The sequence below is a fragment of the Acinonyx jubatus genome, chromosome C1, assembly GCF_027475565.1.
Source record: "Acinonyx jubatus isolate Ajub_Pintada_27869175 chromosome C1, VMU_Ajub_asm_v1.0, whole genome shotgun sequence".
In the NCBI taxonomy this organism is placed as follows: Eukaryota; Metazoa; Chordata; class Mammalia; order Carnivora; family Felidae; genus Acinonyx; species Acinonyx jubatus.
This window is the reverse complement of record NC_069381.1, coordinates 45,924,883-45,941,559: the sequence shown is the minus strand read 5'-3', so window position 1 is coordinate 45,941,559 and position 16,677 is coordinate 45,924,883. Positions and strand designations below refer to the sequence as shown.

The 16,677-nt window shown below is 43.6% G+C and overlaps 1 protein-coding gene across 21 annotated transcripts in view; it reads left to right on the top strand.

The window, feature by feature from the left end:
• Positions 1-16,677, top strand: part of DAB1 (DAB adaptor protein 1) — a 405,747-nt gene that overhangs the window by 94,491 nt on the left and 294,579 nt on the right. For 3 of the 21 annotated variants that reach the window (XM_053214136.1, XM_053214140.1, XM_053214137.1), the window contains exon 1: positions 13,300-13,570. The exons of 3 other annotated variants lie outside the window; for them this stretch is intronic. The gene's annotated coding sequence lies outside the window, so the exon portion shown is untranslated. Of the gene's footprint in view, positions 1-13,293; positions 13,571-16,677 lie in introns of those variants that run through there. 15 more of the 21 variants (XM_053214130.1, XM_053214128.1, XM_053214127.1 and 12 more) reach the window with 10 other exon arrangements.

The following is a 16,677-nucleotide window of genomic DNA, read 5'->3' as shown; positions in this document are numbered from 1 at the left end:
ACATTAACCAGGGCTGACTGTAATGTCTGATTGAATTAGACTGACTTTTCTCTTTCTTGGCTCCTTGCGGTTTCATTTGCCCCAAACACGAGTAACGTTTCCCCATTCCACGCCAATCATCTGAACAGGGTGGGCTGTGTGGCTCTCAGAGAGCCATCAACCTCCTGCAAATACAAATACCGACCATCCTCACTGACCACACTACTGGGCACCTCTCTGTGAAGCGTTCGTCTTTTCTAATGACTCTTGTATTTCTCCACTCCGATCTCACTGGCTTACATCATTTTCTCGGTATGTCAAATCTCGGTAAGTAAACTTGAACTCCTTACATCAATCTGTGCTTCAAAGAAAGTATTGGAAATGAAAAACCGATTTAATAAAAAACCGTAATTTTTGTTTTACACACATACTCTGAGATCTCACGTGGGCAGCATATCCTGCTGGACACAACGTAGTCGAACCTGGTTCTGGCCTTGGGGAGGTCACGGTCTGGTTCTGGTGGTATGGTTTAAATGTAGGAAAAGTCAATTAATAGTTCAAATCACCATTGAGGGGAAAGGAGGCCCCCAGCCAGATAACATTGCTAAATGAGTGGTGGAATCTGTGGGGACTAAGAAACACGTTCGTTCCTTAAATGTGCCTTGTGTTTTGTTTTTCCTTCCACGATTCTGAGGCCAGGCCCCGTTCTTTGCTGGGTCTGGTATCTTTCCTCTGTATAACACAATGAAATCATAGCCTGTTCTTGGAGAGCCTTCCTCGGCCACCCCTACCCCTTGTCTGATTAAGTGCCCTCTTCTGGGCCCTCATAACTCCTGTCAAACCATCGCTGTATTTATCTTACCATTTACTTGTCTCTTTCAATCAGCTGGGATGAAAGGTTCAACTCCAACTTCCAGCATGTAAGAAGGCAAGACTGAAGAGGGAATTTAGGGAGAATTAGATGATGTATCCCAGGCCACTGCTTCTCAACAGTGGTATGTGGACCAGCGGCATTAGCGTCTCCTGGCAGCGAATTAAAATTGCAAAAATCTCATGCTCCACCTCAGACCTACATCATCTGAATTTTAGCAGAGCCTAGTTGATTCGTATGCATGTTAAAGCTTGAGAGAACTGCACTGGCTTAGGCTACTGCTTCTCAAACTTGGCTACACGTTGGAATCAGATGGGGGTCTTGTAAGTAAGGAGGCTTGGGTCCCACCCACAGACGTTCTGATTTAATTGACTGGGGGTGTGGCCAATTAAAATCTCTCCAGGTGATGCTAATCTGCAGCCACCTGTGTGAGCCACCTCTGGGCTAGTGTTTCCCAGTTGCTATCACTGCCATTATCACGCTGTATTGTCTTTTTCATTTTTGTGCCTGTCTTCCCTCCCTCTTAAGAGCAGAGACTCTTTTATATATCCCAAGACTCTAATACAGTCTCTCTCACTGAATAATTATTTCTTAAAATGAATGGAAACAAACCTGAGTGAAGCCTTTAGTGTTGAATTTGAGGAAAACATTGGAGCAGACTTAGGGAAAAGACTAGCAATAGCTTGGATGAAGAATTGAAGGGGCGCCTGGGTGGCTGAGTCGGCTGAGCATCCGACTTCAGCTCAGGTCATGATCTCACAGCTCATGCGTTCGAGCCCTGCATCGGGCTCTGTGCTGACAGCTCAGAGCCTGGAGCCTGCTTAGGATTCTCTGTGACTCTCCCCCACTTACACTCTGTGTCTGTCTCTCAAAAATAAATGAACAATAAAAAATTTAAAAAAAAAGAATTGAAGCATGCTATTAATATAATAGGCAAAGAAAAAAAAAAAGATTCAGAGTGTTCCCCTTCTGGCCAAAGTTGTACAGGGTATGTCAAGTTGTCGGAAGGGGTGGGTGATCTTTTTTTAACAGGAAGAGAGGAGACTTACAAGTTTAATTGACTCTAAGCCCTGGATGATGTGACTGTGACACTTAACCGTCCACTAAGAAAATCACAGTATGACTTTTCAAATGCATTGCTAGAAGTTGCCGTGTTGACTTGTACCGGGGATTGGACTGCTGTACCTCTAGGCACCACACTTTGAGGAAGTAGTGAGCATTGTTGATGATATGGAAATCACATCATGGGAGGGGGTGCGTGGGAATGAATGCCTGGACAGGAGAGGAAGTAGGGAGGACATGATTGCTTTTTTCAGAGCTGCCTCTTGTGTGGAAGAGAGCAGAACCATGCTGTGCTGCTCTACAGGACGTAGCTGGGGCCAGCGGAAGTCATGGAGGCAGAATTTGGCTCAACCTAGGAAAGACTTGTGCCAGTAAGAGCTGTCCAATAATAGAACCGGCTGCCTAGGGAGATGGTGTGAGCGAGCTCTCTATCTTTGGAAATGTTCTAGCAGAGCCTGGATGGCCATCTGTCATGGGTATTGTGGAAATATTCATGTATTCAGTGGATGCACAAAATTGTGTTGATGATGATAATAGTAGTAAATGTGACTACTATCTACTGAGTGCCGGTTAAGTGCCAGGTACTGTGCTTAGGCAAGTTTGTATCCATTATTCTCTTTAATCCTTCTATGCCTAAGGGAAAGTGACAGTTACCTCTTCCACTTTACAGAAGAAATGGGTTCAGAGCTAGGGTTTGAACCCTGTGCTTTCTGACTTCAAAACACATAACCTTTTCAATATGCCACCTACCTTTGATAGCTCCTCCATTGCTAAAATCCTGTCATTCCCAGTGTATTTAAATATCGGATTTGAAGTGACCTTTAGATGCCTATGTGGAAACATTCCTGTGGAGAGCTGGACATGAAGGCTTGGGAGTTGAGGGAGTGGTCAGGATGGTAGATGGAGATTGAGTATGGTCTACCGAGAGGTGAGGGTCAATGCTGTTTGATTAAGATTCCCAAGGTAATGACTACAGAGAGGAGGAGTCAGAATGGGCTGACTCCCTCACATGTGCTGTTAGAAAGTCAAACCCAAGGGAATGAGACCTGCTTTCCAAGTAGGAACGAGTGGATTATCACTGCATGTTGGAAGCCTGATTTTTTAAAATTATTTTTAATGTTTGTTTATTTTTGAAAGAGAGAAAGAGGCAGAGAGAGATGGAGACACAGAATCCAAAGCAGGCTCCAGGCTCTGAGCTGTTCGCACAGGGCCCGTCATGGGGCTTGAAGCCAGGAGCCGTGAGATCATGACCTGAGCCGAAGTCAGACGCTTGATGAACTGAGCCACCCAGGCACCTCCCCCACCATCTTAAAAAATTTTCTTAATGTATGTTTAGTTTTGAGAGAGAGAGGGAAGCCTGAATTTTAAGCTCAGTAAAATGTGAATGCTTCTATAAATTTTCAGATTCTGGATGGAAACAATCCAAGTCAAGGGCTGAAATTGGAGTCAGTATGATATAGTGACTCAACGTATAGCCTCTGTCTGGGTTGATATCTGGACACTACTTCTCCCTAGCTATGTGTTCATCTACACATTACCTTCGTATGCCTCAATTTCATCATCTGTAAAATGGGGATAACATTGTCTCCCCCCCCAAAGGTTTATCATGAAGCTTAAGTAAAATAATGTACATAAAGTATTTGAACAGTGGCTGACACGTGGTAAGCGCTTGGTGTTTATATTCAGATTAGTTATTAAATCTAAGTAAACCCTAAGTACCACAAATGGAACGGTTTCCTTAGGGCACTCAGTTGTCTAGGAATTCAGCTTACATTTTTTTTTTTTGAATTAAAATGCACAGCCGATACCTTTAGTTGATCAAGCATTGTAGCTTGATATTTCAGTCCATTTTGTTGCAGCTTCTAGACTGTATGAATCTACTTTTCCATTAGAATACAGAGTGTGTCTACTGTACAGAACTGAGGCAGCCTAAAGGAGAGGCCAGAAGAAGGACTTTGCAGTCGCACTGCCTGGGTTTAAATTCTGCCTTCATCATTTACTAGCACTGTGACCTGGGGCAATTTGCTAGTCACTCGAAGCCTCAGTTTCTTATAAAATGGAGATGGTAGTAATACCTCCCTCATTACAGTTTATCAGTCAAATGAGATTACATGTGTCGAGTGCTTGGAACAGTGCCCTGGGATCTTCCACATAGTAAGCATTCAATAAATGATGATGATGATACACGTATCTCGTAAAACACAGGAACTCAAAATGCCCTGGGGTTCTCACTGTATGTATCAGTGTTAATGATAGAATCCTTGTAGTTTGCATGCATAATCTGTGGACAGGTTTCTCTGTGAGCAGAGACTTATAGTTTGGGGGATGACCATGGGTGATGGCTCCTGAAATTGTAGGCAAGACTAAGAGCTATGCCTGTCTTTATGGAGAAAATCAATACGCTTTCATTAGTCACTGTGTGACCTTAGAAAGTTTAAGAGGTGTTAGCATAAGTACCCTGAATGGAACGTGAGACTGTTAGTAACAGGAAACTGAGAACATGGTCAACACTGGCTTCAGGAATAAAGTCATTTTGTTATCTCCTATAAGAAAGAGTCAGAGGTGCGTGGTCCCAAGATCAGTACAGTAGTTCCAAGATGTTATCAGGGTTCAAGTTCTTTCTTTTTGCTCTGTGCCTTCCTTAGATTGATTGCTTCATGGTCCCAGGATGGCTGCCATAGGAGCAAGTATCACATCCTTCTATAACTTCACTGAAAACAGGAAGAAACCAGGGCAGCCAGGATGGTACAATGGAGCTTTCATTATTTGTCTCCTTTCTTTTATCAGAGGTAAAAACAAAACAAAAAACAACTTCCCAGAGATAACTCCTACAAAGCGAGATACTGCCATCCCCCGTGACTCTTGATTTGTCTGAACTGGATTATCACATTGCCATTTCCAGCCAGAAGGGAGGCTAAGAGATTATCTGCCTTTTCGGCATCTCTAAGGGAGGTGGACAAGGAGAAAAGGCAGTGTGGGTTAAGAAGTTTTCTAACGTCAGTGCACCAATGAAAACGTGAGTGTTCATGTGCCACAGAAAGGTCACACAAAGTATTTGAATTTGATTGTGGGGGAGAGAGAGTTATTTGGTAAGAAATGGACAACACCCAGAGAAAGGAACTGGGGAATTAGGGAGGGCTTTGAATGCCTTCAGTTTGCCTTATCCTATAAGCAGGCGTCATTCATCAGTGAGTAATGTGGAGGAAGTGCCTGGATTCTAAATATGTGAGTGGAAAAATTGCCACAGAAGAGTCATCCAACTGCTCTTGTTTGCAGCTGCTGATTCTGACCCAGATCTGCCCTCCCCCAGTCCTCAGCTGCTGATCCTAGCTCTGGGGAGCTGGAGCGTGAGCTCTGCCAGGCTGAAGATGCCCATTTCCATAGCTCTCCCACTACTCTCCAAACAAGCTGTTCCTGGAGACAGGGGAAAGCACGCTCCGTAGTAACAGGCCTAGTAATTAGCGGCCGCCCTAGGGCCTTGCAACACTTCTAAAAAGACAAGGTGATTCAATAAGTTCTGTCACTACCCCCTGAGAGTTTCCCCAGACAGAGGGACAGGTGGGGCTCTCCATTGCTAATGACATGGAGCCCTTTACCCTGCAGTCTTTTTAGAGTGCGGGCTGGGAGATGTGGGACAAAAGCAAAACAGGTGGGCATTGAGTCTGCGTGTCTGCTCTTGATGGGAGAGCTGTTTTTATACATGCTGTCGGCAAATTGCACTGCCCTGAAAGGTAGGCAAAGAACCCAACAGAAGTGTGGCAGTGAGAATGATATCTTGCCATTCGCAACTACGTGGATGGAACTGGAGGGTATTATGCTAAGTGAAGTTAGTCAGAGAAAGACAAATATATGACTTCACTCATAACAGGACTTTAAGACACAAAACAGATGAACACAAGGGAAGGGAAGCAAAAATAATATAAAAACCGGGAGATGGACAAAAACGTAAGAGACTCTTAAATATGGAGAACGAACAGAGGGTTACTGGAGGGGGGATGGGTGGGGATGGGCTAAATGGGGAAGGGGCATTAAGGAATCTACTCCTGAAATCATTGTTGCACTATACGCTAACTAACTTGGATGTAAATTAAAAAAATACAAATTAAAAAAAAAGTGCGGCTGTACAGTCCTATCTGAATGAATATGCAAAATGTGAAGATGCTGTGCAAAATGCAAACTGTGCCCCATCTCCTCAGTCTTTAATCCAGAGGCTCAACAACTGGAAGATCATTCATTTGTTTTCATATTCATTGGTAAATAAAAAGTTGGAAGTTTAATAACGCAGTTATCATATTGAGTCAAAATGCTCTAAATTACTATAATAATTATTTTCCTCAATAGGGAGTGGAAGAATAGGGTAAGATCAGGGATTAGGTTGAGGTAAGATCTCCCCTGGGAGTTAGAGCCTCACAGAGGCAACTGGAACTGATTCTGGAAGGCTGAGTAGGAACTTGCCAGGCTTAGGGAGGTAGGCAGAGGTCTCGGAGATATCAGGACTTTGTAATGTTTGTTTGTTTGTTTATTTTGAGAGAGAGAGAGAGAGAGAGAGAGAGAGAAAATGAGCACAAGCATGGGAGGGGCAGAGAGAGCCAGAGACACAAAATCTGAAGCAGGCTTCAGGCTCTGAGCTGTCAGCACAGAGCCCGATGCGGGGCTCGAACTCATGAGCTGTGAGATCATCACTTGAACCAAAGTCAGACGCTTAACCAATCCAGGTGCCCCAATCAGGGCTTTTATGTAGGGTATTTCAGATGGAGGAAAATCACCTAAAGGGCATAAATTGGTAAAATGCAGATGAGCATCTGATACTACGTTTACTTAGCACTTCTCTCCCCTTCTTCTTCAGAAAAAAAAAATCCCATTTTCTTCTCCTAGAGATGGTTCGACACTGCACAGTTGCATGGTTGGAATCGATCTAGCATTCAGCTCTAGTCAGCTGGTCTGGGAGTATCATCTCTGGGATTTTTTAAAGTTGCAGCTGGGCGAGAGCTTTCTTCCAGTTAGCTCATCACTAGTGATAAACTGAGAGGTAAGGCAAGGGACTTGTTGATGGCTCTGAGCCTGCCATTTCGAAATACTCCTGACTGTAAGAGACAGAAACCCAGTTCAAGCAAGCATAGATCAGAGGGATGGGTTGTAAAAATTTGCATAAGCATGGGCCCCGAGTCTCTCATTTCTGTGTTTGCAGGCAGACTGGATACTTCCAAATGGTGGCAATCAGGATCAACAATGACTTCCATATCCCACTTTTCACTGGGGTAGGAGGGAGGGTAGGAGACAGAAAAAGAAAAGAAGCAATACAATTGAGTAAGTAAGAAAATCTGAAAGAAAGACCAGAATGATGGAATGTTTCTCAAATGTTGATAGACCTATAAATCTGCTGGAAAGCTTCCTGTCGTGCAGATTTTGACCAAGCATGTCTGGAGTGACCCCAAAGATTTGCATTCTAACAAACTCCTATATGATATTAATGCTGCTGGTTCAGTGACCACGCTTTGAGTAACAAAGTGCTCATAGAGAACATTTAAGATTGGAGAAAATCGGAAAAGCTGGTGCAGTGGAGTTGTATGGGAAGCAGGTAGAAGTGAGTTGTAAATTTCAGCAGGCCCATAGAGGTGACTGTTAAGCAACCTTGAAAAAGGTAGTTGTATTGACATGATTTAAAGAAATGGGCTATTTTCTGTTTTAAAAGCATCTACTAACTATTGCCACATAACAGATTGCCCCCAAACTTCGCATCTTAAAGCAGCAAACGTTTGTGGTTCCAGTTTCAGTGGGTGGCTTTAGCTGGGTGCTCTTGCTCAGACTCCGTCGTAAGGCTGCAGGCAGGGTGTTGCTCAGGGCTGCCGCATCCATTTCCAGGCTCAGATCTGTTTCCACGTTCACTCCAGTAGCTGTTGGCAGGCCCCAGTTCTTCACAGACTCCCTCAGTTCTTGGCCACACAGGTCTTTCCATAGGGCGGCTCACAAACATGGCAGCTGGCTTCCATCAGAGCAAGCAAACAAGGGGGCAAGAGATGGCCAGCCAGAGGGCAGCCAGCGTCTTTCCGTAACCTAGTTTATGAAGTGATCTCGCTTGTGCCGTATTCTGATTATTAGAAATGAGCCACTGGGTTCAGTCCCGCTCGGGGAGGAGATTATCAAAGGCATAGATCCCATGAGGCTGGCATTGCTGGAGGCCATTGTAGAGGCTGCCTACCACAGCATGCCTTTGCCTATTACCTCAGAACCTGGTGGCTTGTGCTCTTATACGGGTGGTGGTTATTGCCAGTTTGTTTAGCAAAGAGGATCATGGGAGTTTCTTGGCTCCCAGTAGAAACCAGGATTGGCCCAAATGGTTCTGACTAAGCTAGAGTTGGCTTTGGCTGATCTGCAACTTCTGAGGTGTGTCCAAACTAGTTTGTGCTTTCCAAGACATCTGGGCAGAGGCTGGTAGGCCACCTGAGAGCTTGTGGGCAGCTGAGCTCTGACTGACCCCCTGGCCATTTTAATGCGACCAGTAAAATTGCCTGAGGAGCCTGCCAAGGAGACAGATGCTGCTGCTGGAGAAACACCTTCTGTAGACTGGCATTTGTCTGGTAATTGCTCTCCAAGAGAAAATAAGCTCTTCACGTGAGGGGGAAAGCGGATGGGGCCTGATTGTCTAGTATAGAGATGATTTAGAACAAGTGCTGCAAAGAAAATGCAAGAGATATGATTAAAAAGAAGGCAGCCATTGTATAGATCTAAAGTTAGGCTCTTTTAAGCAAGTGACCAACTCAGGAAATGCTTCTTGTTTTCCAGGCATACACTAATACACGGTGAATTGAATTATGTGCAGACTACCTCAACCTGTTGCCTCAGCCCTGCTTCTTTTGCAGCCCTATTTCTTTGGCAGTAGTGAGAGCCATTGTTTCCTTCTGGCTTATGGGCTCATAAGGCAGTAGAAACAGCCCTGGCTGAGACTGGCAACAGGCCTCACCATTTGCCAGAAGGGGATTCCAGCTTTTGTCCAGATTGTCTCATCTTTACACTGGGAGGGCAGCACTTCTCTCGTGAAGCAGTCTTAAAGATTAAGTGCAGCCAACACCAGGAAAATTTCCTTGCCATTTGGTAAATACTTAATACAGGGTGTCTTTAGAGCTTCTGTACTTCAAATAACACCATGGGAGGAACTTGAAATGCTAAGTCCTCCAACACAGATGGGGAAGCCAGAGAGCATAGTTAAGTGTTCCACTCATTCATCCAGTCATTCCCGACCCCCCCACCCACCAATCGAGCCCAGCCAGCCATCCAGCCAGTGTTTATTGAGGTGTTCTCTTTGACTATACTATTCTCATCAGAGTGGCCATAAGGATGAACAAGTCAGGAAAATGTCCTGCCCTTGAGGGCTTCAACAGACAGTGAACACCACACATTATTGATATATTTGAGATGAAATAACTACTGTAAAATAGAGGTGGAAATGAGAGGGAGTGACTGGCAGGAGGGACCTGGGGAGGCTGCTGTAGGGTGGGTGATCTGGGAAGGGCACTTGAAAGAAGTGCCATTTCAGAGGAGACCTGTAAGATAAGAAGGAACCAAGAGAAGGAATAATGTGAAAAGACCCAGAAGGAGAAAGAATAGAAAGATGGCCAAGGTGGGCATTTCCTAGATCAGGTGGGATATTTATAGTTATGCCAGGGAAAAATTTTGGTTTAAACACAATATGGAACTTCTGGTCATAAAAGCAAAACAGGTTTCCTTTCAAAAGATCTTTCCAAGATCTTAATATACTAATCTTTGGTATGATTTTTCAAGGGATTGAGGACCACTGTCTTATGAAGTACTTTCAGAACTATTTAACTGTGGATTTTCCCAACCTTCCTTCCATCTGTCCTTCATTCCATCTGTCCATCCCTTACCTATTTTTTATTTTAGGTTGGTTATTTATTTATTTATTTATTTATTTATTTATTTATTTATTTATTTATTTATTTTTGAGAGAGGGGTGGAGCAGAGAGAGAGGAAGAGAGAGAGAGAGAATCCCAAGCAGGCTCTGCACTGTCAGTGTGGAGCCTGATGCAGGGCTCAAACTCATGAACCATGGGATCATGACCTGAGCTGTAATCAAGAGTCTGGCACTTAACTGACTGAGCCTCCCAGGTGCCCCGCCCTTACTTATTTTTAAAAAGCATTCTTAAGGAATAGAGTTCTGTGGGAAACCTTGGGAAATTGCTTAGGGAATCTTTGAGCCTCACATCATCCCTCTCATAGGTCCCTGCTGTAGTAAAAGGGGGCTGGGGCTTGTAGTGTGAAGGACTTGCCAGGTCTCTGTTGGGAGTGAGTCAGATCTGCAGGGCCACGCCTGGCTTTCCCAAGTGCAGCAGACTTCCCAGAGCTCTGTGCCCCAGCTACAGTGTCAGCCCATACAATCAGGGGCATTGACTTTTTTTTGAAAGTGTTCTGATATTTTTATATTTTCAAAAAATTCATAGCAAATAAAGACAGTTTCCATAAAGTATCTCTTCGGTGGGAAGATGTTTCCTTTTAAGCTCACTGTCATTATTCAGTATGTGCATCTATTGAGAGATGCCCATGTTGCACAGCTATTGGGAGATTTCGAGGCATTGATAAAGAGTAAGTCAGAGTGAACAAACTCACACCTCTTCTTCCAAATGGCTCATAATCCTGTTTTCTTTGAAGAATGGCTAAGTTACATTTTCTGAGTAATAACAATGGTACAATATTAACAGCCACTGAGTGGCTGCTGGATACCATGCGTGGCGTGAGGCGCATTACAGGTTAAACCAGTAATGCTCAGAACGTGTTGGGAAGTAGGTGCCAACAGTTTGTATTTTTTGGCGAAGGAACCGTGGCCGACCTAGCTGTTAGCACGGCAGCACCGTGGCTCAGGCCTCACAGTACTTTCAGGAGCCCACAAAAATGTTTTGATTTCTCTTCAAATCAGAAAAAGAAATGACCTTTTAGTCCCAGAATATAATTTTTAACATTTCTTTATGGTGGAAAGGGCCATGGAGGACAAAGTGCTTGGGGGCCTCTGACCGTCACAAGGTGGGGACTCTGGGAAGGCTCAAGAAGTTGCAGCTTGCTCAGAGCCGTGCAGGGGAGATGGGCATAGACCAGTCCTAAACCTGTGTTCTTACACCCTAAAGGCTTCTCCTCAACTGGCTCTACCCCACTCTGATGTTTAGGCTAAGCGTTCTTTCCACAGAAACAGCAGGTGCCTGCAAAGTGAAAAAAAAGTTAGAGAAGGAAGGAACCAAACCGTGAGAGACTCTTAAAACCTGAGAATAAACTGAGGGTTGATGGGGGGTGGGAGGGAGGGGAAAGTGGGTGATGGGCATTGAGGAGGGCACCTGTTGGGATGAGCACTGGGTGTTTTATGGAAACCAATTTGACAATAAATTTCATATTAAAAAATTAATTAATTAATTAATTAATTAATTAATTTTACCCTAGTTTGAGATTCTAGCTTTTGAGCAACCTACCAAGTGGAAGACCCCAAGTTAAGGGCTGGGGGTTTGTTGTGGGGAATCAAATGAAATCATGGATGGAAAACTGCCATGTAAATCTTACTGGCTTTCATGTTAATGGAGAATAATAGCTCTCAGTTACTAAGAAACTATCATGTACCTTTATATACTTTTTTTCCTGTATGATAATACAACAAGGCAAATTTTCATATTACATTTTGGTGATGAGAAAGTTAGGCTCAGACAAGTTAAGAAGCAGTACGTTTAGAGCCAGTAATTAAGCTTGAGACCAACTTTACCTCATGGTCTGTGATTTTTATCTTCGTCATCACCATCATGCTATTGTTGCCATTGTTTCAAGTCAACTGAGAAGAAAGGGAAAGATGCATAAATACAGCATACTGACACAGTATCGAGTTAAATCGGCTTGAGTTGAGGTGTCCACTGGTGATCTTGACCTGGATATAATAGATCCTGTTGGAAATAAATGATGTGAGACATTCCAGGGAGAAAAGCAACCAGAAAATGTGACCTTGTGATGAGTTGAACTGAATCTTAATTTATTGGGAACAAGGTCCAGTGCCATAAACATGTGCTGAACAGCATAACTGATGTACTTTCCTCTCCTTCAGGTGGGCTGAAGGCAGGAAGTCTTCCTTTTGAGAAGGAATAAGCCGTCATTCTGAGATCGCTACAAGAGAGTTTGATGTCTTTCTGTCTCTCTTTCTCTCTTTTTTTTTTTTCCTTGAAGTTTGACTCTCCAAGTCTCAGAGATTCAATGACCTAGATGGCTGCCTCAGTTTCCCAGCATGATCATGCATCTGGAACCCAGACTCACCAAGAGAAGTCAGACAGGTTTAATCTTGGTACCCTTGGGTTGGGGAGCCTCCCCACGTGGACTGCCCAGCTCTCATGATGGGAGAGAACACTTGGTTCCACTGTGCCACGGAACACACTGTCTCCAGGGCAGCCACAGCCATGACATGGCTGTGTGGCCCTTCCCATTACCACACTTCACTTCTAGCCATGCATTTCCTGGACCCACAACACAAGCAACTCAGGGTTGTGGCTTTTAAAATCACAAAGGCCTGCATTCAAATCCTGATTGTAACACTGCCTGTGTTTTCTTGAGCAAGACCTTCACTCTCCGTATCTGTTTTGGTTTTTTTTTTTTTTTTGTCTGTAACATGAAAATAATGAAAATATTAAACCCGTGTGGTGGTTCTGTGGAGGAAGAGAGACGACACACGGGAGTCTAGCATTTTGAAAACATCTTAAGGGATGATTCAGAAGTAGGATTAGTGGGATGGAGGAGATGAGATTATTATTGTTCTGGTTCAGTAAATGAGTAAATGGAGTCTCAACAAAGTTTTATTTTCCCAGGATCGCATGACTAGTAACTGAGGAAGCCAGTTCTGAAAAACCAAACCTTATGGTCAGAACTACTGCTAGATTGTAGTCTCCTTGAGAGCAGAGACCCTGTGGTTGTGTTTCCAGGCTGTGGCTCTGGCCTCCAGCTCTTGCCCTCACCCTTAACTTCCATCTTCCCTCTCTTCCTTACTAGCCACCTCACTGCTCTTCAGAAATACTTCTTTCTGCCTCAGCGATTTGGGGCTTACTGTTCCTGCCTGAAATGTTCTTCCCTCAGATAGTGATCTGTATGGCATGCACCTTTGCCTTCTTAAGTTATGATGCAGTATCATCTCAGTGAGGACTCCTTTGACTACTCATTTAAAAAAATGTACCTCCTTCCAGCACTTCTCATTCCCCTCCCCTTCCGTATTTCTCTTCATAGCATTTCCCGACATCTGATACACTGTGTACTTGACTTCTTCCTTTGTTACCGGCTGCCGTCCTCCACTAAGACAAACACCGCAACCCCAGAACTGAACAGTGCGTAGCAAACAGCCTATAGTCGGGAAATTAAACGATGTGTTGATTGAATGAGTAAAAAAATGCATTCGGAGGAGAGGGGGCCTGTGTTTGAATGCCCTTTGCCCTGGTGATGTTGATGGCTGAACATGTAACTGCTTCTCCCCATGTGATTATGCCTTGCCCAGCCTCTTCTCTGGCAGTTGCCGACTCTGTAATTGTGATCCCAGCCGCGTACTTTGTCCTTTCTTCTTTGTGGGGTGGCTCTGAGCTTCTACAAGAGCCAGGACAGCTGTCTCCAGGAGCTGAGCTTTGTAACATGACCACATGGGTAATGTAACGTTTAATTTAATTTTTTTTTTCATCTCTGAGTAGAGCTCTTTATTAGAAATTAATTTGCTCAGGTTGTTAGGTTTTGTTTGCTTTTAGCATGCTGAGGTTATTTCCCCTGGGTAGGAGATGGTTCTCCGAGCTCTTTCTCGCCTGTGCCTCAGGTTCTAGGAAAATGCTTTCTGGAATGTCACTCTGTGAAGCTGAGCTTTGGTAAATTATGTTTTGAACAGAGGGCTCCTTCTACAGTGTGTGCAGAAGTCTCACTGCTCTTTAATTCTTTTAAAGGTTTCTTATGTGCTTTTTGAAATTCCAAAAATAACTTGTTCTTGGAGCAGGAATCCTGCGAAAGTGAATGATGTTAGAAATTGTCTAGTAATAGGAAATCATATGGAAGCACTTTCCATGATGTTATGAATGGTGTATGCATTGGCTTATAGTGGCAGAAATAGACTAGGAATCTGGTGACCTGGCTAATCGTTCCATGTGATTTGCTAACCGGGTGACTTTGGGCAAACCTTTCAATCTCTCTAAGACCTGTTTCTTCATCACCAAAATGCAGACTCCAGGCCATGGGTTGAGGCGATATCCAAGATCTTGTCCAGCTTTAAAACTGGAGGCTGGATGCCTAAAGACCTCAAACTTAACTTGGACACAGCCACTTACAAGTACTGGAGCTCTCCGGAACATACCTGCCTGTGCAGAGTCATAGTTTCTCAGTCTTTAAAATGACGATCAAGATTCCTATTCTGTGACTTTCCAAGGTTATTAAGAGAATTTTACTTGGACACACAGATGTGAAAGTACTTTTTAGCTGTAAAATCCTATTAGAAGCAACTTACTTTATTGTGATTTCATGGCAATGTGCCAACAAAATGGTGGGATAAAAGTTAAAAGATGAAAAGTCATTGCACATCATACTGACGGCTTTTAAATTGTGCTTTTAAAATATATTGGTTTTACATTTCACCTTTGAATTTTTTTTTAAATCCCTACCTTACATCTTAAGTTCTTGACTTGAGCTTGGGGAAGGGATTTGTAGCTTTCATGATACTTTTCAAAGGAGTATTTGATATCCCCATTTTTTTTTAACTCCGTGCTTTTTTGTGGGTGTTTCCTCCTGGAATTCCTGAGGGAAGAGATCTTTTCATGCTTCTTCTGATCATATATCCCTTCCTTTTTGGTTGGATATTAGCTGGTAACACCTAGAGAATCACAAGTGTTGAGTGAATGACTATTTACAGGACTAGCTGGCTGCCTTCTGGAAACCAGTAGTTAATGAGAACCTAATCATGACTGGCTCACTTTTTATAGTTAAACCCAGTGAAAAATCAGGATTATTTCATTTGCCAGTTTGGCTGTTGGAAGCCAAACTGTTGGAAGAGTGTTAATTCTGTTATCATTGTCTTGGTCTTTTTATCCCTAAAGAATACTCCTAATTTAGACTCTAAATACGAATGACCAAAGGCCGAAGCTCATCGTTATTGGGAAAAGACCTCACATTGGGGTCAGTGGCCCCACAGTCCGTGGTCCAGGTGGCGATGCAAAGGTATGGAGATTCAGCAGTTGGGAATGGAGGTATGGCCTAGAATCAGCAAATAGTGTAAGAGGTGTGGTCTTGCCAGCTGGGACCCCGAGGGGAGAGTTGGGACTAGCTAACATACTAGCAACAGATCCTGCCCTCTCACTATCACCCCACCCTCACCTCCACTCCCCTCCCCATGGTATTAATTTTAACCCTAGAGCTGATCATCCATAAGGAAGCATAATATACACCCAGGAGTCAGGTATTTGCAAGATACAAAAAAAGATCTTAGAATTCAGAAGACATGGATTCCATCCGATTTTCAACACTTCCTCTCTGGGAAGCCTATGGTCCATCTCCTCTCCTTGTCCAGCCATAGTAAAATAGGGACAGCAAGACGCACCTTCCTGAGTTGTCATGAAGATGAGATGAGTGTGTGCAAAGGAAAGTACTTGTCCAACTGTGACACTCATGGGAAAGGAAATGTCACATGAATGCATCAAGTGGAGACCCAAGGGCACCCTCCTAAGAAAAGCTGGAGACCCTTTCCTTTCACCGCTGCTGTGTTCTGATAAGGCATCTTGTCTTCCCGTTAAATGAAAATGGGAAGTGAGTGTGGAGTGGACGAAGCCAGTTGTTTGGGCCTCAGGCCTCCACCTCCGCACGGAGCTCACACTGGCTCACCTTTGCTACCCTGAAGAGAAGGCAAAAGAAGTTAATGATAAAACGTCCGGAAGGCACCTCGGGGCTTTTAGAAATGCTCACCAGGTAATATTACAAACATATGATGTCAGATATACAGAGCTGCCACAGTTATATTATTAATCATTTTATTGTTTTCATTAAGCATAATGTTGCTTTTAAAACTTTGCATAAGAGAAGGCTACCCAGAATCCTCATACTTGGCAGGCAGAAATTAATCTCAACTGTTTTCCAAATTTACCAAGTGCTTGCCTGAATAGACAAGGAGCCTGGGGGTATTTCTTGTGGGAGTGATGAGTTGTGAATCCCAATATGAGATGTGTGTTAAAAAAAAAAAAAGGGTCTGTTTAAAGAGGGAAAAGAAGCTTCTGAATATATGGCAAAACAGGTTATTTTTAAACTGAGGAGAATTTTGTGGGGATTTTAAAGATTCTGTGATTTTATTTATTCTGTGATTTATTTTTGTGGGACTTTTTCGCATCTCATCAGTATACCCAGGGCAAGAGGAAATATGCAAGAGAAACAGAAGACTATCTATGCCCTTTGGTAGCCTTCATGCTCGTAAAGGGACAAGACACAGCAGATAAAATGATGATTTACGCAAGGCAGTATGGTTTTATGGAAACGTTGTGTTGTTTGGAGGCTGGTGCATTTGGGTTCTAGATCCGAATCTACCCTAGAACAGATTAATGAGATGAGGAAGGTACGACACTTAGCACACAGCACGGCCGTCATCGGTTCTCACGAAGGCAGTTCTGTTCTCCTTTCCCGTTTCTCCTTTCCATTTTATGTCGTCACAAGGAGACAAGAAGGAATTTTGGAGAATATGGGCTATGGCAGAACATCTTTCATGGAGGAGGGACTCCCCTTAGACCTTGAGC